The 22,142-nt window shown below is 47.9% G+C and overlaps 1 protein-coding gene across 5 annotated transcripts in view; it reads right to left on the reverse strand.

Annotated features, from left to right (window-relative positions):
- Positions 1 to 22,142, reverse strand: part of Pdzd2 (PDZ domain containing 2) — a 401,332-nt gene that overhangs the window by 365,097 nt on the left and 14,093 nt on the right. Inside the window, exon 2 of one of the 5 annotated variants that reach the window (XM_023702359.1) lies at positions 13,105 to 13,217. The exons of the other annotated variants lie outside the window; for them this stretch is intronic. The gene's annotated coding sequence lies outside the window, so the exon portion shown is untranslated. The remainder of the gene's footprint in view (positions 1 to 13,104; positions 13,218 to 22,142) is intronic. 5 annotated transcript variants of the gene reach the window in all.

Raw genomic sequence — 22,142 nt, forward strand, 5'->3', positions numbered from 1 at the left:
TAGTGGTGAGCATAGCTGCCTTCCAATCAGGCCTTGGCTTTATGTTTCTTTAGCCTTTAAAAGCATACCTCATTTAAATAGAAAGCTAATAGTATCAGTTAGTGCTAGCCTTATTTGTTGTAATAAAGCCTTGTTTTTGATTAGAAAGGCAAGTGTACTATTCTTCCTCTCCAAATTAACCACCTTTAGAGGAAGCCAGCCCTCCAGAAACAGAGCTGTCACATTGTCACCCATATTCTCTCTGGTGCAATTTGCCCAACTGTGGACGTGGTACCTCGGAACAAATAAAAGGATCCGCACTGGTCTTGAACACTCAGACTTAAAAGGATCACAGACATGGGAGCTTCCGTGAAAATACTGCCACTTCCTGGCCAAGCGCAACCCGAGCCTCTGGCGAAGCCCTGCAGCGGGCCACCTCCTGCTCCCGTAGGAAATGCAGCCCACGTGCTTCACAGCCGGGTCCCTTGCAGTTGTCTTACCTCCTCTTCAGTAACCACTCCCAGGTCCTTAAGAATTACCTCTTGGGTCTGATTTTTCAATCACAGCGTTCCCTTTGCAGGTCTTAGAGGGAAGAAAAAATACATTGCTCCCCCCCAAATTAAACCTTTCTTTTTCGGTCCTGTAGTGTACATTTTTTGCTCTTGGTAGAGTAATCTAAACTATGTTACTGCAACATATTTAGTCAGAGAAAAGACCTCTTTAGCATTCTTTCTTTTCTAGGAAACTAGCTCTGGCCAGCTGGGGCTCTTCAATGGAGTTTCTATATTCATCAAAAGTACCATATACCCTGGGAGCAGTAACAGTTGTTAAGATTGGCCTCTAGATATCTGGAAGCAATGCCTCTCCTGACTTTTAAAAGTATTTTATTATAGATAAGTAATTTTTGAAGCATTTCATAGTCTTGAAAAATCTACATAACATTTCATGATTGAGTATGACAGAAAAGGCTAGTGTTAGGGAAGAAAGGCATATGCAGACATGTATACGGGCATCACATATGACACATACCTAGTGCATATATGTGGGGAACCATATGCATTCTATTGAGGGAAGGTGCAGGCACAGAGTTAGATATGGGGGACATTAAACTAATGAACAAAAATCCTCGGATTCAAACTCATATAGGACTATTAGTCTACAGAAAGTCTAGGGTACCAATAACAAATCAATACCATCTGCTGCTCACAGCCAGAGATAATGGGTGTCAGTCAGATTTCAGTCATTAGTAGAGAGGAAAAATATATTCCCTGTAAATGATCCCATAATTGATGCTACTTATTCTTTCTTGCTTTTTAATGCCTTGAACTAAAATTCTCTGCTACTAAGCAGCGATGTTACTAAATGTACTATTGTATCTTGGATGGGATCCTGGAACTGACAAAGGACAGTCACAGAATCTGAATAAAGTGAGGAGTTTTGTTAGTAGAAATGTGCCGTGAGGTGACAAGTGGACGGTGGCCACGCAGGATGCTAGCGGGGAAATAGGCCTGGAGTTATGGCTTAGTGACAAAGCATTTGCCTGGTGTCTAAGGGACTACGTTAATCTTCAGCATTCAAAAAACAGAGAGGAAAGGATGAACTCTTACTTTCTCTCTAACTTTTCACTAAATCTAAAAATAAACCCAGAACAAAGAGTTCATTGCAAATTAAATAGGTGTTTTATGGATAAACCAATATTCTTAGACCTTTCATGTTTATCGTATGTTAAAGGAACTAGAGGTGAGTTTCCCACCCAGCGGCAGGATCATGCTTGGAGCATGTAGAGATACCCAGCAAGGCCTCCCTTCATGGACAAAGCGAATCGATTTCCAGATATGGCAATAATTATCTTACAGATGTTGGCTGACCTTGTGGACTGGAAGACGAGAGGAGTCCTGGGGAGGAATTCTGACTTGGTGTCAGAAGTTGAGCATTGTCTGAGGAGACAAGCAGCAGCACACAGAAGCACGAGCTCAGCCAGCCACGCCGGGGCTCTCTCTCCCAGTGACCGGAAACAAGCTGGCAAACTGGGCAAAGCTCCCTGGCCCATGGAGGGAGAAATTCACACGCCCAGCAGGGGCTGGAGCCTGGCCGGGGATTTCAAGGCCAACCCCGCATCATTTCCAGTGAGCAGCAGAGTCACTGAGCTGCGTGTGCCGACACAGTGTCTACCAGGCCAGGCTGCAGAGCCATGGGCCTGTTCCTGGCTGCCAGCGTGCGCTCACCGGTGGCCAGAGTCTGGCCACAGGTTCAGGAGCCACATACAGGGTGGTTCCAGCCCCTCTCAGCAGCACAGGAAGACTTATGTTTCTGAGGTTGGCATGAATGAAGAGTACTGTTGTAAAATGGGATTTTCAGGCGCAAAGTTTCTCCTTCACTCTCAGAAGACTGAATCCCACAGCCAGCCCGTTCTTATCCCCCAGGAGCCGCTGGTCTGTGAGATTTTTATTTCAATTCCAAACTATTCTGATTTTGTCTCTGGTCTAACAGATGGGCAGAGGTCTTTCTTTTGCATGTCTACAAAGGCTTGTCATTTTCCCCAAACCTGCTCTGTTCCTGACCAGACTTTGCTGCAAAGGGAGGCTAGTGTCACCATCAGACTTGTGCCAAGAAGATCCTTTTTTTTTTTTTTTTTTTTCGGAACCAGGGATTGAACTCAGGCCCTTGCACTTGCCAGGGAAGCGCTTATTCCACTGAGCCATCTCCCTGGCCCCTAGAAGATCCTGATGGTGGGCAGTGCCATGGTTTGTCCTCCAGAGGCCTATGGGTTGGAAGCTTGGTCTGTGGCAGGGCAGTGTCATGGGGTGGGCCTTTTCAGAGGCTGGGCCTCGATGGATGTTGTGAGGCCACTGAGAGCGATGGGACGAAGGTGGCCTTCTTGTCTACGGGGTCAACGTCTATATGATAAAATAATCATCACATATACCACTGGAACCATGGAGGCCTTCTCAGGACCCTGAGCTAGTTCTTGTGACAGTACATTATTATTCTCAGACCACTCCTTCTGGACATTTGGGGTCTGTCGTGTGTCCGTATAGGAAATCTGTTATCCCATTGTCCTGCTTCAAGTACGCTAAGAGGTATGAACGCTTTAAATACAGAGATGTGCGCTTTTTTGGTTTTACTTTATGCAGCATGGATTGCAGTGAGTCATTAATACGCGCTTGCTAAATCAATAACTGATTGGACGAAGAAGTGAGTGATTGAGAGAGGAGTCTTAAGCTCACTCATAACTAGTCTAACATTTGTCCAAACGGTAAATTGATGAGCACAAGTGGGGCATTTTCCCCTCCTGGGATGAGTTGAGGACATGAGAACTTTGTTATCTAAATGTTTATGACTAAGGAATTCAGAGTTCTTCCAGGCACAAGGACATCTTGATGGATTGATAGCACTGAGGACCAGGCCACATAGTTCTGGAGAGTAAGGCCTCAGCGGAAGGGGCAGCTACAATAGAACAAGTGCTTTTCCTCCTTCTTTTTTGGAGTATTTTAAAATTATTATTCCATATAAGCCCTCAGCACAAGGCTCAGAATCATGGCTCCTGTTACTATGACTCCTTTGAGATGACTGAGAGCCAATGAAGGCAGGGTGGTCTAGGTCCCCCTCCAAAAGTTCCTTCCTTGAGTTGTCCCTGCACAGCCTCTACTCACTTATAAGAGGATCTGAGAGGACTTGGGAATGAGGGGTGAGGTGGGAAGTAGCCCACCGCACCTGGACTTCCACCTCCCACCAGCCCAAGAGCAATTCCACAATGGGACACAGGACCGAGGGGCCCTGGGGGACCTGTGCTTTCCTTCACAGGATGGACTGGCAGGAGACAGGGCTTGGGGGTTTCTGGGCCTCCTGTTCAAATACTCTTAATCTCCATTCTTTCTCTCTTTCTACCCTTACCCTTACGCCCCATTCCACCACAGCACCCAGTTGTCATAGATGGAGATGTCACACAGAACAGTGACAGGGTGCCCTCTTGGGCTCTAGGCCCCCAGACGCTCGCATTTCCATCCTGCACACTCTTTGCTCTGTGTCAGAAGATGTACCACCTCTGCAGCTTTCACTTGTAAGAGTGAAGCCACAACAGCCCCAGCCTCACAGGCTGTCACATGGATTAAAAGAAGTCACGGAAATGAGCTCACAGAATCACACCCTCAACCAACAGCAACCATCAGTGCTTTATGATTGTGACTCCCAAATGCTCCCTCTGTCTCCAGACCCATTCTCTCTTCAACTTCCACATTCTGTGGCAGTTCCTACCAGTCACCAAGGCATCGGACTCAAATCCACAACATTCTAACCTCTCCTTGCCAAACCCACTACAGTGACTGTGGAGTCCAGGATGTTACCAGTTTGTACCCCTAATTCCTAACTGCTCTCTCATTCAGTGGTTCCTACAGATCTGGACTTCACAGGGCAATACAAATATTATAAAGTATTGTTGGAACAAAACTATTTAGAATTTCAGTCAGTAAAAATGCTAAATAAATATCATTGAGAAATGCCATACTTTCACGGCAAGACAGTATAACCTCATGCGGAGGAAGGCTATAAGTACAACTCACAGGCATTCTTCAAAGTGAGTATAAGGGGGCTGGTGAGATAGCTCAGTGGACTAATGCTCCTGCTTAGGCAAGTTTAGGCAAGTGCAGGGACCACGGTTTGATCCCCAACATCACGTGCCACACCAGCCCCACCCCCAGGACAGGCTGAGCCGGCCACAGAGTCCAGGAGTAGTGGTGTATGCCTGTAATCTCAGTCCTGGGGAGGCTGAAAACAGGAGGATCACTATGAGTCTGAGCTGCATAGTGAGAAAAGAAAAAAGAAAAACTCAGCATATTGCCCTTAGTTTATTCATTTCTCACCAGTTTGACGCATCGGCCCTGACTGGTATCTGTCTTTTTGAGGCAGTATCTGGAATCCTGCTGGTCTAGGCCCTCTCACTGGTTGTCTTAGTCCACTCAGATTGCTAGGACAAAGCACTTCCTTCAACGGTGTGGCTTATGAACAGCTTAGCTCTCACGGTTCTGGAGGATGGAAGTTTAAGCTCCAGGGCCCAGCAGATCTGGTTCCTGATGACAGCCTGCTTCTGGATATGCCTTCACATGGTGGAGAAAAGGAAAGACAAGACACAAGCCTTCTGGTGCCTCCTCTTAGACAGACGTGAATGTGAGGACTCTGTCATTACGCCCTTATCACCTTCCAGGGGACATGCTTTCAAATGCCATCACTTTGGGGACCAGGTCCTAGCACAGAGGAGAAGCCATGCGGTGCTTCACACTGACTAACCTTCTACTCTATCCCACACGCATCTTCACAGAGCCCACCTCACGCACACATCCCTTCTCCTGGAAAACCAAGGACTATATCCTGCTGTTCTGTACAGGGCTAAATAGTGCTGTAAGTCACATCAGACGTAGCATCCCAAGCCCAGGCAGCAGGAGTCTTAACAGAAGAGTTTGTACTTGATGATTCTTTTCTCTGTCTGCATTTTTCCTCTGTTGGGGGGACAGTGTGGAGACAAAAGGCAGGGCCTCACTCACAATAGGCGGGAGATCCACGACTGAGCTATATACTCAGCCCTTTGTATTTTGAGCCACAGCTCTCTAAGCTGATGGGGCTGGCCTGAAACTTGGGATCCTCCTGCCTCTGCCTCCTGAGCAGCCAGTACTGCATGCACATTCTACTGTGCCTGGGTGCAACTTGTCTTTCAGAGCTTGGAATAATTCTCCCATATAAATGAGTAGTGAGAAAGTACCTTGATTCCTCATTCAATACGCACACTCTGCACCACAGGAACACAGTCCTATCCCCAGAGCCCTACAACCCTAGTGCTTACAGCTAAGAGCCTACCGGGGATGGAGCCTGCATTCCCACTGGGCATGCCTCAGTGGGGCACCCCAGCACCCCTCCTTTAGAGGTCAGCTGCCTTCTCCTTCCCCATCACTGGATGCCTTCTTCAGGGGGTGTTCCCGGGACAGTAGCCACTTACCTCCTGCACACTACAGGATCCCAAACCTTTTCATTCAAGCCTGGAATGAAAGGTCTTCTAAGATATTTTTTACTCTTCCTAACAATAGGAAACAGACAATGGCTAAAAATAACAATGGGCAAAGTGACAGCACTTCTGGAAGTCTGCAAAGAGTTTCATTACTAGAAAAATTCCTGGGGTCCAGTAGTATGCAAATGGACCCGCCCTCTAGCCCCATCTGCTTTGGGTCTTCTCTGCACTGTTCCATAACTGCAGCTCCTTCTTTGGCTCTGAGACCACCCCCCACCCCACCCCCCTGCTCTTTAGACCACTGAATCACCTAGGATTTCAGGTTGGCATGCCTGAGCTCCTGGCCCACCCTGAGGAAGGCCCTCTTCCTCCTTCTGTTTCATTTCCCCTTTAATACTTAAATTTTAAAAGGACAACACTCAAAAGTACAAAGTTCCCTTTAGGGACTCATGAGATCCTCGTATGCACCAAAGGAGAATAGATTTCCTGGCTCTCTTTGAGGGAGGCTCATCCCTCCTGGGATGAGCAGGGCTACCAATTGGACAAAGGAAGCAGCAGCCACAGATTTAATCCACCCAAAGGAACGAGAGAGAGCCACAGGGTCTGGCTGACGTACATTACTGCAGGGAACTTTCAAGCGTTGGGTCCAGCCAAAGCTGGGCGCTCACTGGAGGTGTTCCACTCTTCCTCAACCTGTGGTCCAGTTGGCAGTAGTGCCACAGAAACACACGCAGGCCCCATCCCAGACTTGCTGCATTTGAATCTGCATATTTAACAAGGCTTCCAGCTGACTGACATGAGCCTTAACCTGCGAGAAGCAGTAGTTTAAAACACCAAGGTCAAGGGTTCTCAAGTAGGGGAATTTTGCTTCCCAGAAAGCAATTGCTAAAGTCTGGAGACATTTTTTGGTGTTACCATAATAAAGTGGTACTGGCGCAGGGTAGGTAGAGCCCAACCCCAGATATCAACGGGACTACTAAACAGCAGCATCAACAAAAGAAGGAGCTGTTAAACTCAAAGCCTCATGCCTTATTCACAGTGACCAAATCACAACCTCCGGGGTTGGTCATCCAGAAATCTGTGTTTTACAGGCTCTCCATGTGATCTGTGTGTCTGCTTTTGGCTTCCAGATCTTTTGCTGAGTATTGGTGTAGGTCATGAGTAGCCACCCTCAGATGACCACTGAGGAGCCCAGGCTTGGGCAGGTTGGCCTCTTACCTAAGACTTCACACCAAAAGCCCTGCACTCTGAAGGACAGTCAGCTCTAGTGGACGTGCAGGGCCATGGAGCTAGCACAAGGCTCTTTGTTACACAATGTCAAGGACGATGGCTTAGAGGCGCTGGCTGCTGTGAATACAGCGACCCACGCTCCAGCTGCCAGTGCAGACCACGAGAACATCTTGGCACAATACAACATGCACAGGAAGAGAGGAATTCAGAGCTCTCCAACATTGGCGACCAGGCAGTACTCAACACAACATTACATGTGGTGTGTTCTAGAGAAGACAATAAGGCAGATGCTGGTGATAAGAATCTATTTTTAGAAGGCGCTTAGCTCTTCAATGTCACCTTCTCTGAAAGCCTTCCTTATTGTCCCCTCCTGGAGTCACCATCTCTCTTACTGCTCTCTTTTCCTTATGCTCATCTTCCCCTTGTCTCACGGTACTGTGAATTCTGTGCATCTCCCTGCACCAGTAACTATGAATGACCTGAGGGCAGGACATGGCTTGCAGCAGAGGTGGTGGTCCCGCCCACCTCCCCTGGAGATCATGTAAAAGCAGACCACAGAAGTTCTCTGAAGCTCTCTATCTCCTACATCAGGAGGTGCCAGGGAGTGAGTGCCCCCAGACCAACACGCAACAAACAAATGAAGAAGGGCGGAGGTCTGTGGAGAGAGCACTGGTCCGTGGCCACACATCTTGGGGCAACGTTGAGGCTTGTACCACACAGGGGCCTCGGGAGTCCACGGAGGGAGGAGCCCTTGCTGGCCCACAGTCGCGTCAGTAGCTCCCTTGCATCAATGTCCCCTCTTCCTCTTTCCTCCCTCTTTCTCACAACAATTTCTACAACCTTGGCCAGGGTCCGCTTTGGGTAGAATTAAACTAAGACAGGTATTTTGCTCATTGGTGACCCTTCCAAGTGCTTAGCCACTTTCCTGGCACAAGAGTTGCTCAAAAAACAAATAAATAACAAGTTAAATAAATGTCCAGATATTCCTCAAGAGTCCAAAAAAACCTAGCAACCCCACCCCCCATGACATGGGTGACAGAAGCTGGAAAACAGCTATATTCCTCCTTCAGTTTTGGTCAAGACACTAAAAACAACCATCTCCTACCTGTGACACGATTTAATTTCTAGTCTTTATGTAGGAAAGAGGAGAGTTCAGGTGAGGAGCTCAGCTCTGGAACGCATTAGAACAAAGCTCAGAGTTCTCTCACCTCACTTGCTCCTCAAGCTTCAGTTTTGTTACCCATGAAATGGGACGAATAACTATACCTGCTGGCAGGGGGTGGGGAAGATTTGCTGAGATAAAAGGCGAGTAGAGAGGGGGGCAATAGTGCTTGCCCCAAATCAACTGTCAATAAGTGTTCTCCACTATTATTATTATTATTATTATTATTATTATCATTTTATGGAATGCTTTAGGCAGCTTTTATGTTCATTCAGGTGATAGAAGTAGAGTGCTGGCTTCATACCACTCAACAAACAGTTATGGCATGAATGAGGTAATAATTCAAAAGCAGAGCATAGGGCTGGCCAGATAGCTCATCGAACTGAAGCGCCTGCTTAGGCAGATTCAGCAACAGGGAATTCGATCCCCAGCATGCCCCGCTGTCCCTGCCCCTGGGGCGGGCTGAGATGGTGATTGAGACTGGGTGTGGTGGCGCGTGCCTATAATCCCAGAGCTTGAGAGGCTGAAAACAAGAGGATCACTAGGAATCCAATCTGTGTAGTGAGATCCTGTAGACCCTGTAGTAAATACATTAAAAAAAAAAAAAAAAAAAAAGTAGGTCATAAAGGCCTCCAAAGTCCTTCTTTTGCAAAAGTTCTCAGTTTTTTTCCTGCTCATTGATCTCACCTCTGTTACAAAAAAATCTGTGTGAGTTTAGGAAAGTCATGCGATCTGTCTGAAGTCCTACTTGTAGAATTTAGATTAGTATTAGCTCCTTCCCAGGGCGCCCTTCAGGCCTTCACCTGGAGACAGAGTCACTCTCTGCGAAGGGGGGCGAGAGCCAGTCCTCGCTGGATGCCAGCCCACAGTAGTGGACACTGCTCGACGGCCCACTACTGCCAGCGGTGGCTGTATCTTTCTTTTTTGGGGGCAGGGGCTGTCCCATGCATTGTCACAGTGAAGTGTGGTCTAGAAGTATGGTGAATGTTGAAATTAAAAAATTCATTACAGTAAAAGACGCTGCCATCAGTCTCCCTCATAACACACCCCCTCCCGTGGGCATGCCCATCTCCTCATTCCTGCCTCTTTCTGAACCCGTTCTGATGTCCTGCATAGTTTCTAGTTGTGCTGTCATGGCTGCCTTGACCTCTGAGGTCTGTTCAAAGTGTTCACCTTTCAAGGTCATTTTGACTTAAGCAGAGAGCCAGAAGCTCCACTAGGCCAGATCTGGGGAGTAAGGTGGGCGGAGCACACCGCAGCGTGTTCCCGCACCTGCCTTTCTGCTGGCTGGGCGCTCGGCAGTGTTGGTCTGATCTGCCATCACATTTTATGAAGACACTCACCAAAGAGGACTTCCAGAGCTGCTGCAGAGTGGCCAGAAGGCTGGGACAAGTGTGTTGGGAGTGGGACTAATGGCTGTGTGTCTTTTTCTGTAATAAATTTTTAAAATTGTAAACATTCACCACAGTTTTTAATCACCTCTTATATATAGTGGTGCATTTGGCCTCTTCACTAGATGTCCCCAGTGATAAAATTTCTCCAGACACTGCCAATGTCCCTTGGGGCAAAATGGCCCCCATGGAAATCCCTTGAGATAAAGGCGTTTTTCCCTTACACAGGCAGGTAGAGAACAAGTGGTCCAGCTCCAGCCCCCTCTGAGTGGGGTCAGTACTGTGCCTGCCATGATTGGGGCATTAATTGTTATTGCAGCAGCAGCAGCAACAACAGCAGAAAATAATGAGGAATTCCTACCTGCTCCTACCTTTCCCCTAGCTATTTCTACCTTCCTACCTCGTCCTTCATTCTCTACCGCATTTCATTAAAAAGCAGGCTCTTTAGAAACAGCCAAGCACTCACCGCAGAATTGGAATTATTTCATTTTCCCTAGTCTATCATTAGCCATATTTGCCTGCAGATAAGATTGATGTTTTTAAAGCTCATCTACGCACGAGCCCAGAACGTAATCTCCTCCTGGGTTATCACTACCCGCTGATGACATTAGGAACAGCAGGAGACCCAAACTCCGAAACCCAAATGATCCTGACAGGCAAATATGTCATAAGGCCCCGACGAAGGCAGAAGATTGCAGAGGATTTATTAGCAACAGAGCCGCTAACGAGAAAGACCTGAGGAGCTTCCCAAGCAGCGGTCGAGCCTGCCCTGACTCCAGAACTCTGTGCAGAAAGTCAAAACCCACTTCTGGGCTGGAGCACTTGCTTGCAGTGGGCAGCACCACGGATTAGAGGAAGCAAAAGTAGAGGCTGAAGAGCTGCCAACTTCCAAGTGGCTTTTTCTAAATGGGGAGCACAAGTTATTTGTGTTCGTCAATTCCTTCCTTCATTCCAGAAGGCAAATTCCTGTAAAGACTGGATAGGTCTCTAGGAGCAGCTGTGTGAGACTACAGCAGTGAGCCCAAGGTGATTTGTGGGAGGCCGCCGCTCTCTCCAGACCCTGCCCTTCTGCAGCAGGCATCAGCCCCACAAGCCCCTGCCTTTTGGTGAACCAGGCTCGGGGAGCCGTACTTAAGGGGCATGCCAGGATGGGGCAGGGCTTCTGCAGGGCAGACAGGGGCTCCTGTGGCCTGGGGAGGACTCCTGCAGTGGGAGGGGGCCTGCTGCAGGGCTGGAGAGGACAGGCAAGGACTGCGGCAGCACGCTGAACACACAGCCTGCCTTTCTCCCAGCCCTGAGCACCACCTCTCAAGGCCCTTGCGATCCTCTCTCGGGAACTCCCCTTCCTCCAATGCCTCACTGACACCTCCTTATCCTGCTCAAATGTCATTTTCCAGAGCAGCCTTCACTGGCCATATGCTAGCAAAGTCCCCTCCATACTCTTAACCTTTTTTTTTTTTTTCCTTCAAGGCAGGGGCTTACGCCACTGAGCCATCTCTGCAGCCTTTTCTCCCCCTTAAGAAGTGCTTTCTCCTACTGAAGTCCCATTGTGTCTGCTATAGTTGGCTTGTTTCTGGTCATCCTCCCCCTGCCACAGTGTGAGGGCCATGCAGGCCAGGGCTTTGAACATCTCACTCCCCTCGCCACCCTTCGTGCCTAGAAGGCACATAGCAGGTGTTCCTTCAGTACCTGATGGCAGTGTGGGCTTGAGGTGGGAGATCCCGGCAGGCTGCGTGGGTGGCGGAGAACGGCTGCTAATGCCGATGGACTCTGCCTGACCTTCCAGATTTACCCCACATCTTGGACATTCTGCCCTAATTCTGCCCCCTTTATTCCTGCAAGAATAAATACGCCACAACTATGCTCCTGTGGCGTATTAGCTCAGCCCGTGGCTTCAGAAAATCCAGCCTTCAGATTGACACGAGGTAGCAGAAAGACAGACAGCACTACGCCGAGAGCCAAAGGGGCGAGTGCGACCCCCTTCCTCGGTCATCCTGCCAAGTTTTCCTTCAGTACTCAGTTCACTGGTCTATTTTTAGGTGACTCTAGTGGTAACCTAAACAGTAAAAACAGCCGCCACCTCATAAATGCAGGATCAGCAGACCCCGTGCATGTATGAACTTGTCAAAATAATTGCAAAAGGCACTTTTCTTGGAGACCATTAAAAATAATTAGTACGAAAATATTTTTTTGAATAAGGAGATAAGTATAGCCACAAGAGAAACATGCTCATTTCTTATAGTCAGAAATTAAAACCCCGTGTTCCTTTATAAGATTCTGGGACTGTTGGAATGGGGAGCTGCATTCCAGGATAGTGTGGACCCCGGGGATCCCACGCTCCGCCCTCTAGCTGCAGTGTGGAGACTGAAGCTGGCCGGAGAGCTGACGCTTCCTCTTCCCTGGATGAAGAGGAGAGGCGCTGCTCCCAAGGACAGCTCTGCCCCCCGCGGGAGTGTTCCACTCCTCCTTCAGCGTGTGTGCGGAAGACCGTCTCACCTATTCTCCATAGGCAGACTCTCAGAAACAACTCACGAAACCCACTGCTGGAAGCGTAGGCTCCTGAGCCCAGGCAGCCTGGAGCTCTGGGCAGCCTCTTCTCCTGCAGAGTGCTGGAGCACCCTCTCCCAGCTGCTGGAAGGTTGCACAGGCCTCCTTTTTACTCCATGTTCCTGGGCCTGCCTTGACTCGCTCTGCTCTCTAAATGCTGAGGTTTATGCCATGCAAGACTTTGGTGAGCAGATTTGATCAGTGCCTTCCTCTTGCCTCTCAAACCCCAATCAATAAAAGTCTCCTTGCTTTGACTAAGGAGACGAGCAGGACATGTACCTGCAAACTGGATTTGTGGGACCAGCAAAGCAAAGGCCTTTGGGAGAAATGCTTCTGTCTTCACCACAGGAAGGGCAAGGTGAAGTGGGACATAAGGGCAGACCCAGAAGAGGTGGTGCAATGGGGTAAAGACACACAGGGGAGCTGGGCTGGAGAGTGGAAATCCAGCTCAGGGAGAAGAGGGAAAGAGAAAATGAAGGATGACTCCATATCCAGGCCAGATGCCTCTCATACGGGCCTGTGGAATACATCTCCTGCTAAAATTTAACATCCAGCTCAGCAGTCAAACATGAAATTCTGTGCACTCCCAAAGTTGCAGGCGTTCCCCTGCTAGGTGGTGCACAGCCACTGCAGCTCTGCTTCCCAGCCCCACTGTAGCTGACTGGGGCCACACGGTCAGTTGCCTGCACTGAAACGTGACAGGTTGTTGTGAACCCCTGCTATGCAAGACATTTCATAAACATCTGTGTCTTCTCCCCAAAACCTCTTCCCCACCCATCAGCTAGAGGCAGACAGAGTACCTGCATCCCTAAGAGCTCAGGCCACTGCAGGATGGAAAAAGCCTCTTCTCTGAATCACCGTGCAGAGGAGAGCCAGCACCTGATGGAGCGCTCCTGCACTGGGCTGCTGCTAGCTGGAGGAGAAAGAATTTTTTGTCATGTTAAGTGAATAAAAATCTCCACCAAAACTCGAAGGCTCAGTGGTCACTGCAGCTATCATTAGCTTTATACAGCCTACATACTGTTTACTTATTTAACTGTAAATAACCTCCCTCCTCCCATGATAGATCCGAGTCACCACTGCGCCACCAATACATAGCCAAAGGTGACTGTTGAGGGAACAGTTGTTGAATGAGAACAGTGCTGCATTGGGGAAGCTCAAATGCCAGGGTGGAAAGGCCCCTTGCCAGGATGCCACCACATACTCGCTCATGCAAACGCACCCCTCCCCTACATGTCCCCACCGAGGCCACATACAGTCCATGGTCAGACTTGTTCCTGTTGTCCTGTGATTCATCCAAGAGCAGTAAGCATCCTAGGAACAAACATTTCAAGGCTCTGTTGGCCAGCGTGGGTATCACATGGAACCAAATACCGCAAAAGAAAACTGGAATAGGAAAGAAAAAGTCATCAAGAAAAATAGTCCAGATTTCTCATGATCTCACCCGTGAGTCAGATTTGCGTTCGGGACAACAACTATCTGAGCAGACCAGAACAGTCTGTCTGCACGACGCCGGCCTGCCAACTTCAACAGCACAGAATGCGCATGCTTCCTAAATTGGCTTAAGAGGACAAATCTAGTCCACTTGTTTATTTTCTTTTCCTTAAAAAAAAAAAAATGCAAGGTGAAACAACCTCTTGTCTAAAAATAACTCTCTTCAAAATTAAACTGTATATGTATTTAAACACTGAATACGCGGTACCTGTATCCTGGCCCATGGAGCAGTGGGGAGAAATCCTACAGGAGACTCTCTCCTGTATGACCCTGACAAAGCCACCGTGCCTCTCTGCACCAGGTATGTTCATTTAGAAACTTGGAGGTTAGAATAGATGATCTCTAAAGGCTTGGGAAAAAAAATCACTGTCAGTGGAAGGAAAACTGAATTTTTTATGTCTTGCAAGTCATTTAATATTCATGGAACTTATTCCTAACAGAAACAGGATATTTTTTTATGAGTAGCTTAATTTAGAGAAATGTATTCATCCAGGACAGAAGCTGAGGTCCAAGCTACTGTGCATGTGAGGGAACCTGCAGCAGTGACAGCAGGAAAGGCCGCTTCCTCAAGCAGCAGGAAGGGCCGTCATCAGCAAGTCTGCTCTGTCCCCAGTCTCATGCTGGAGTCCAATGCCCAAGCTGATGGCATCAGCAGGTGGGGCCTTTCGGGAAGTGACTGGGTCCTAAGGGTGGGGCCCTTGTGACTGGATTAGTGCCCTTATCACAGAGACCCTATAGAGCTGGCTTTCCCCTTTTGCCCTTGAGGTACTGGCCACAAACCAGAGTGAGCCCTCCCCAGATACCAAATCTGCTCGCATCCTGATCTTGGCCTTCCCAGCCTCCAGAACTGTGAAAAATGAACTTCAGTTTTCCACCAGCTTTCCAGGTTATGGTATTTTTTGTTGTAGCAGCCCCCAAATCCCATAAGACAGGCAATCTGTGGATTATGGAGCTCCAACTGTGTGTTCAGATATTTTCTTCTCCAACTGTGCATTGGATATTCCTAAAAAGACCTCGGGAATTATTGACTGTAATTGTTCCTCCCCCCAACCCCAGGGTCTCAAAACTAGCGAGAGATAAGGTATGGGTCAGAATGCAGTACTGGCTGGGATATCAGACCTCGCTGGTCTTCGCTTCTGATCCCTCCTCCCTTTCTTACTCTGCACCTTCCACAGTTATAAGAAGTACAGTTTTGCCTCTGGACCTCTCAGTAAAAAATGAGGATGAAGGAGCTTTATATTTCTGTCTCTAGGCTTGGGAATGATTAGTAGATTTTAATTACTGCAGTCCTGCCTGGCCCTCAAGCCCACACGCTGAGCAAGCTCTCTGGGTGTTTGAACAATGAGGCCAGGGTCAGGTGAGAGACGGAGAAAGCAATCCTATAGCTTGGTGTGCGTAAGAGGATAGGCTCTCCTTGCTTCTGAGGACTGCTAATGAGTGCTATAAAAATAACTACTCTCAGGGCATCCCTAGTGGAGTCTGCAGCTTAGATTTCAGGTGGTGCCTCACCTGTCCCCTTGGACTTCTTTCTACCAGGTGAGTATCCTAGGCTGACCGCTTCCCCACGGTGATGCTTATCTGCTGGGTTAACCAGAAGGTTGGTTTCTACCAGAAGAGTGTGTTGGAGGCAATATATATATATATATATATATATATATATATATATATATATATATATAGCAAATATTTGCATGTATTCAAGTCCTCCCAATACCTGGCATCCCCCTTTCTTCCGGAGCCAGCGCCGACCCCTCAGCCTTCTTTATGAAGGTGGCTGCTATTTGAACAGCAGGAGGAGCCTCTGAAATGAGGACCTGCATTTAATTAAAAACTGTTTTGAGTATAGGGAAGCATTAACCCTTTCCCACTCGTTTCTTTCCAGACCTCCTGGAAACTGGAGGCAGTGGCCTCTAAAGAATATTGTACTTGGCATTAGTAGAAATGGAGAGAAGCTGTAATATGCTAATAAAGGAGCAGACTTAAGGAGAGCCTGGGCTCTGAATTTAAGCTCTCAGTCAAAGAATTGCTCCTTTCTATTATCCTCAAAGGTTTAATTGTACCAATGTGGTACACAGCTGACTGCATGCTTCTGAAGTAGGTTTCCAATGCTAAATGGAAGGCAAGGGCGTGCTTAAAAAAAAAAAAAAAAAAGAAAGAAAAAAAGTAGGCTTCGGGGATCCCGAGACTCTGATCGAAGTCTCTACCCAGCTGGAACAGCTACAAAAAACTGCCTGACACTCTGAGTTTCTGGTTCCTCCTCCACAAATGGAGCCAAAATCTAGTAGGAAGCCTAAGTGAAATGATGTAGACAAAATAGATCGAGGGATTTATTAGCTGCTGAATAAACTCTCAGGTTGGTAAAGTTGTTAAAAGTGATGCCACCTGATCTTATGGTGTCAGTCTTCCTGCAGGAGAGGGACCCGCATGGTCTCTCAGTGCAGCCTGCGTCACCTTGAGGCTGGTGTAAAGGACAGAACATCCCCCAACATGTGCTGCTACTCTTTCACTTCACTTTCATGCTCCAGCCTTCCTCTGGTTCTGGGGCCAGAAATGAGGCTTGGTGACCCTGTACAAGAAAACCATTAAAGGGCCGGCCACATAGCTCAGCAGATTAAAGCACCTGCAAGCAGGTGCAGGGGCTGGAGGTTTGATCCCTGGGCCTGCTGTGCCGGCCCTGCCCCCGGGGCATGCTGAGATGGCAATTGAGACTGGGCGTGGTGGCACGTGCCTGTAATCCCAGCTCTTGGGAGGCTGTAAATAGGCGGACCACTATGAGTCTGATCTAGTAGTGAGACCCTGAGCACCCTGTAGACCCTTCCCTAAAATAAAAAAAAAGAAAGTCATTGAAATATTTTGTGCATTTCATCGTGCAGACATTGTAGTTGCAAACCTCCCACGTGTTAATATAAGGAGCTATAGAGTGACAAGAGACAAGCCCAGATTTCTCATTTCAGGCCATGGCTGGTTGAGTAGGAGTGCTGTTGGCCAACCGAGGGGACAGAGGAGGAGCAGCAGGTGTAACGGAGGTGAGGAGTTCAGAAGGACACAGAAGGCAGGCACTGGGAGTGTGAGTCCGGAGCTCAAAGGAGGGTGGAGCTGAAGGTGCAGCTGTAGGGATCAGCAGCAGGCAGGTGCTGGCTGAGCTTGACACCCTTCAGATCACCAGGGAGGGGAGAGGAGAACGTCAAGAGGCAAGAGGCAAAGCACAAAACTCAATCAAAAAGAGGAGAAGGCATATAAAGATTACTACAAAAATTAATCAAAGGCCTCCATGGAGAGGAATTCAGGAAACCCTAGAGGGACAATTAAGACTAAGTACTGGCCTGAGAAGTAGAACGAGAACCAGGAGAGCAGTGGTAGAAGCCAGGACAATACTGTCTCACAGGAGAAAGCTGGTCACCCTGCCACCTTGGGAAGCTCTCAGGGGAGAGAGTACGGGCACTTCACTGGAGGAGAGGGCGCAGGAATCAGTCAGCCTGGCACACTGAGGAAGTGGTGAGGACAAATGAAGCAGGGACAGCCACTAGAGACATTTCTTTTTTCAAGCAAGATGGTTGTTAAGGATCTAAGAGGTATTCATTAAAGAAAGGGGAAGTTTGCACCTAGTGAGGAAAGGCTGTAGAGACGTAGTGGCTAAAGGAGGGGAATGAAGACCGTGACCACCACAGTCAGGAAAGAAGCAACAGTGTTCTGAGAGTCAAGGAACATCTTCGATGAAGGAGGGAGATGTTCTTGGAGGCAGGAAGGAAGGCGTGCAGGCTGGATGCACCTGTCAACAGGAAGGCTGAGTTTCTACTGCTTCTGTCTCCGAAGACATTAAATATGGAAGGAGAAGGCAGAAGGCAGGTGTTCAGAGGGAGGGCGGTTAGTGTAGATATCAGAGAAGGTACGGGTACCATAGGGGGACTGCCCACCTGTCTCCCAGCCTGAGGGGTTAGAGACCACTTATTCTATACCTGCACCAAACCAAAGAGCTGGATGGTCTTTTTCTTCACGGCAATGCCTAGCAGCCAGGACACAGAGGGAGCTGAACTTACTTGGCATAGAGGTCTTGTAGGGTGGGGGCAGCTGAAGGAAGCAGATGGGGAGGTGTGGTACTGGCAAAGGACAGGGAAAGTGATGGTTCAGAGAGGTAGAGGCTGGAAGAGAAAGGACTTGGCAGGCAGCACGTCTCCCTGCAAGGTTCTCTCACCACTGTGCTGTCAGGCCCTTGCCTCTGGCTATGCTGCCTTATGCCATGCCATGCCCAGCACAGTGCACAGTGGTCTACACGTGGGGGACTCGCTAGAGCTCTGGGCTCTGTTTCTGGGGCTCTCACCCCTAGAGCTATCTATCTGAGGAGCCCATCATGGGCTAACATGCATTGGTCACCCAGTCCAGGACTGCCTAAGCCCTATCCACAAAGGCCGCTGTTAAGCAGCCAGCTCCTGCCCGTTCCATCACAAAAGTAGTTGGCTTTTTCAGACTGAAGTGCAAGATCTTCACTCAAGCCTCTTGGCTGACTTTTGCAAGACTTGGCCTTTCCTGTGAGGCTATTTAGAATCTGATTCTGGTGTGAAATAAGGTCACTGTGCTCCCCAGATCTGGGTCATGAGCAAACGGGATAAACATGTCACCCACATCTTTATTCAGTCTTTATTCAGGTTGTTGGTAAAACGATTGCACAGGAGAGGATAAAGCCACAGGGCAGAATAAAGCCACTGGCACCACCGTGCCTGTCTTTCATTCTCAGGGACCTTGTCTCCAGCACAATCTAGCCGCCCCTTTGTACAGGCGTGGAGCTGCCCTATGCAGCACCTGCTGTCTGGTTCCCTGTTTGGCTCCATCTTACCTACAAAGACACCATGAGGACCAACCAGACACCTTTCTGGACAGTCCAGGTGCCCCATGTCACCAGCTTTCTGTGATACACGGGTCTAGTAACCTTACTCGGTTATAAAAAAAAAAAAAAAGAAAAAGAAAACTAAACAAAACACAATGTGCTTTTCTTTGCTGGGTCTCACACTGGATCTCTTACGGCCAGATGGAAATCAGTTTATGACATTTTACAGCTTTATAACATTTCCTGTCTCACCATGACATCACTTCTCTCCAAGCTCAGAGCTTCAAAAGGCCACAGAGGTGTTAAGAACTTAGTTTCTAACCCTTTCTCCACTCCAGTGTGTCAGGTTACCTGATCCCCCAGGCTGCTGAAATGAAGAATGTTAACTTGATAATGAGGCTCTAATAGAAAAGTCACTCCCTCAATCAGAGAGGCCCTGTCCAGTGGCCCTGTTGCCATGTTTTGGAGCTTCCTGTCAGCAGCCCAAAAGGCAGATTAAATTCTATTTCTTTGAATCCTATTTTGAAAATAAGGCAAAATGTGATTGTTTAAAGAATATCATTTTCAAACAAGGGTGACAATCTTGAAGGGAGGACAGGGGAAGGGGGGAAAAAAGAGAAAATCTTGAGATTTAAAATCTTACAAGTATATGCATACTCTATTGCTCAAAAAAAATCATAAAATGAGAATGATGCAGGTCAGTGATAAGCCAGTGTGAAAAGTGCCAGGGTTCATGAAGGGTAGGATCCCTAATTCCAACTAACAAGTGACATCCTTCCCCTAGGCAATGCTCCTGAGACAATGTGGCCCATGCATTAACCAAGAGCAGTTCAACCAATCCATCAACAGCTGCTCATTTCTTGCTTCTGGGGACACACAGGTGAAAAGGAGCCCTAGACACTTAGAGAGAAGGAGGGAGACTAGGCACCTTCAGCTAAGGGTTCACCAACCAAATCAACAGGGGCTGGACACCAAGTGCATGAACCAGGAGCTCTGAGAGAGACTGTGGGGCAGGCAAGGAGGGCGGGCTTCTCAGAGAATGAGGCCCCACCTGGGCCCCAGAGGACGAATAGAATCTAGACAGTGGACAGATGGACACGCGGAGGCGTGGGCTAAGTGTGCAGAGCACAGTGCAGCCAGGCTCATGTAAGCTCATAATTAGCCAGCTTCACCTTCCCTCACACTTTTCAAATACAAAAACCAAAGTCTGATGCTCAACTGGGAAATTAACAAAGAGCACACTTGTCTCTGTAATGTGAGGTCTTCGCCTTGCATCCAAGTTCAGCCAAGGCCACAGAGAGATGAATGACCACTGCACTCGCTCCAAAAAGATGCTCCAATTAAAACCCCAAAATGCCAGCCGACAACAGCGCCAATTTCATTAAAACCATTCTCTACAGTTTAAGTTTTCAAATGAATGGATTTTCTCAGAATGCAATAGCTATGCCAGAGGTAAAAATTTCAAGAAGGAGAAAAAACAATGCGGAGTCTGGACCATGAGGCAGGGGTTTGCAGTCCTGGCTTCCCATTAGAATCACCTAGGGAGCCTTCAAAAGCGACCAATGCTTGGGCTGTCCTCATGCCAATTAAATCAGCATCCCTGGGGCACCCGAATTTAGATTAAAAACACCAATGAGTCTAATTCATTCTCTCAGGAACTATTTTCTGAGTGCCTACTATCAGCCAAGCGTTGTTCTCAATGTTCACGATACATGGTGACCCACATAGCACCCTCCTCCCTCCAAAAACACTTTCATCAGTTTTACATTTTAATCAGAAGCAGGTAAAAAAATAAATTAAGTCGGTAACATATACACAGTATATAAAACTCACCATGTGCTAGGGAGAAAATGAAGCTGAGAAGGGGACTATGACATCTTGTGCTGGAATAAGGTGGAGTAGACAGGGACATTGGAATCAAGACCGGAAGGAAGTGAAGGAAGAACACCGCATGGGGAACAGCAGGTGTGATGTCCCCGAGGCAGAAGCCTGCTAGAGCCCAGGGGGAGAGTGACAGAGACAACCTTAGCCACAGAATGGTAGGCAGGAAGAGGCCCCATGAGAAGAGCCTTGAAGGCTGTCTAATGAGTTTGGCTTTTAACTCTGAGTGAGATGGGAAGCTCCTGGGATGGTCTCAGCAGAAAAGAGACATGAAATTCTCTGTATTTTATGAGGCTCGTCTGGCTGCTCTGTTGAGATTAAACTATGAGGGGAAAGGGGAACAGTAGCATTTGGGAGACTCTTAACATAGTCCAGTTGAGAGATAAGGATAGCTTGGATGAGGGAGAAGAGAGGAACGGTCTGGATGCTAGAGACAGTTTAAGGAGTCAGCCAGAGATGAAACATCTGGAAGGTACAGGGAGGAATCGAGATGTTGGCTCTAGGTGTTGAAGTCTGAGAGGACCAGTGGATCTCCAGGGGAATGTCAAGAAGGTAGTTAACTGTACAGCAGTGGAAGAACAGAGGTATCGGGGAGTCCCTGGCTTAATGGTGAGCCGTGAGTCTCACTGAGTCACCGAGAGCAATCACAGAAAGGTAAGAAGCCAAAGCACTGGGCCCTGGGCCCTCAGCTAAGAACTAGAAGGCATGTGGCTGGGACACCTGGAACGTGGGGCCCAGGGGGCAAGACAAGGAGCATCTCAAGGGTAGTGCAGGGAGGAGCTGGGGGCACTGACTGCTTTCACACATCAAGGAAAGGGCTCAGAAATGGTCCCTGGGTTTAGCAAATGCAGCTGTCACTAGCGACTTTCCTAAGAGAAACGTGTAAGGGGTGGACAACCACTTCTCTACAGGTCCTGTTCTTCTAGACTCAGCTCAGGATGTGCATTGAATGTTGTCCTTACTGAAATTATAGTATTTAACACACAGTAAGTCTCAATATTTGATTTACCACATGAATAAATAGAACTGTACAGTGTGATGTTCTATAGATAGTTCAGGAATCATCTAAAATGATTAGGATGTAAAATGAAAGTCTTTCTGTTTGGAAAAATAATTGTAGACAGAAGGATAATACTTTACATGCTTTCATCAGATTAACTGTCACATAGATCTTAAGGCCTAACTAATGGGCTGGTGATGTAGCTCAGAGGCACAGTGTTTGCATGAGTCCCTAGGTTTGATCCCCAGAACTAAAGAAAAAAGAAATGGTTTAAATCCCAGCTAGCATAGCTTCAGATTTCCTATGGTTCTCATTAGATTCTATGTCCTAAAGGGCAGAACCTTCTCTGACTGGGGATCGCTATGGATTTGCTGTACATATAACCTTAAATATAGTCTGTTTTCTCTCACCGAGACATGCTGGTCTGACACTAATTTCATTCGTTAAAAACAAGAATGAAACAAAGAAACTCTATGTAAGGTGTGGTGGCCCAAAACTGTAACCCCAGCACTCAGAAGGCTGAGGCAGAGGCAGGAGGATCACCCTGAGTCTGAAGCCAGCCTGAGCTATATAAGTAAGTTTAAGGACAACCTGAACTACATAGTGAGGCCCTATCTCAAAAAAAAAAAAAAAAAAAAAAA

Source organism: Octodon degus, unplaced genomic scaffold (genome assembly GCF_000260255.1).
Source record: "Octodon degus isolate 3935 unplaced genomic scaffold, OctDeg1.0 scaffold00149, whole genome shotgun sequence".
Classification (NCBI taxonomy): domain Eukaryota; kingdom Metazoa; phylum Chordata; class Mammalia; order Rodentia; family Octodontidae; genus Octodon; species Octodon degus.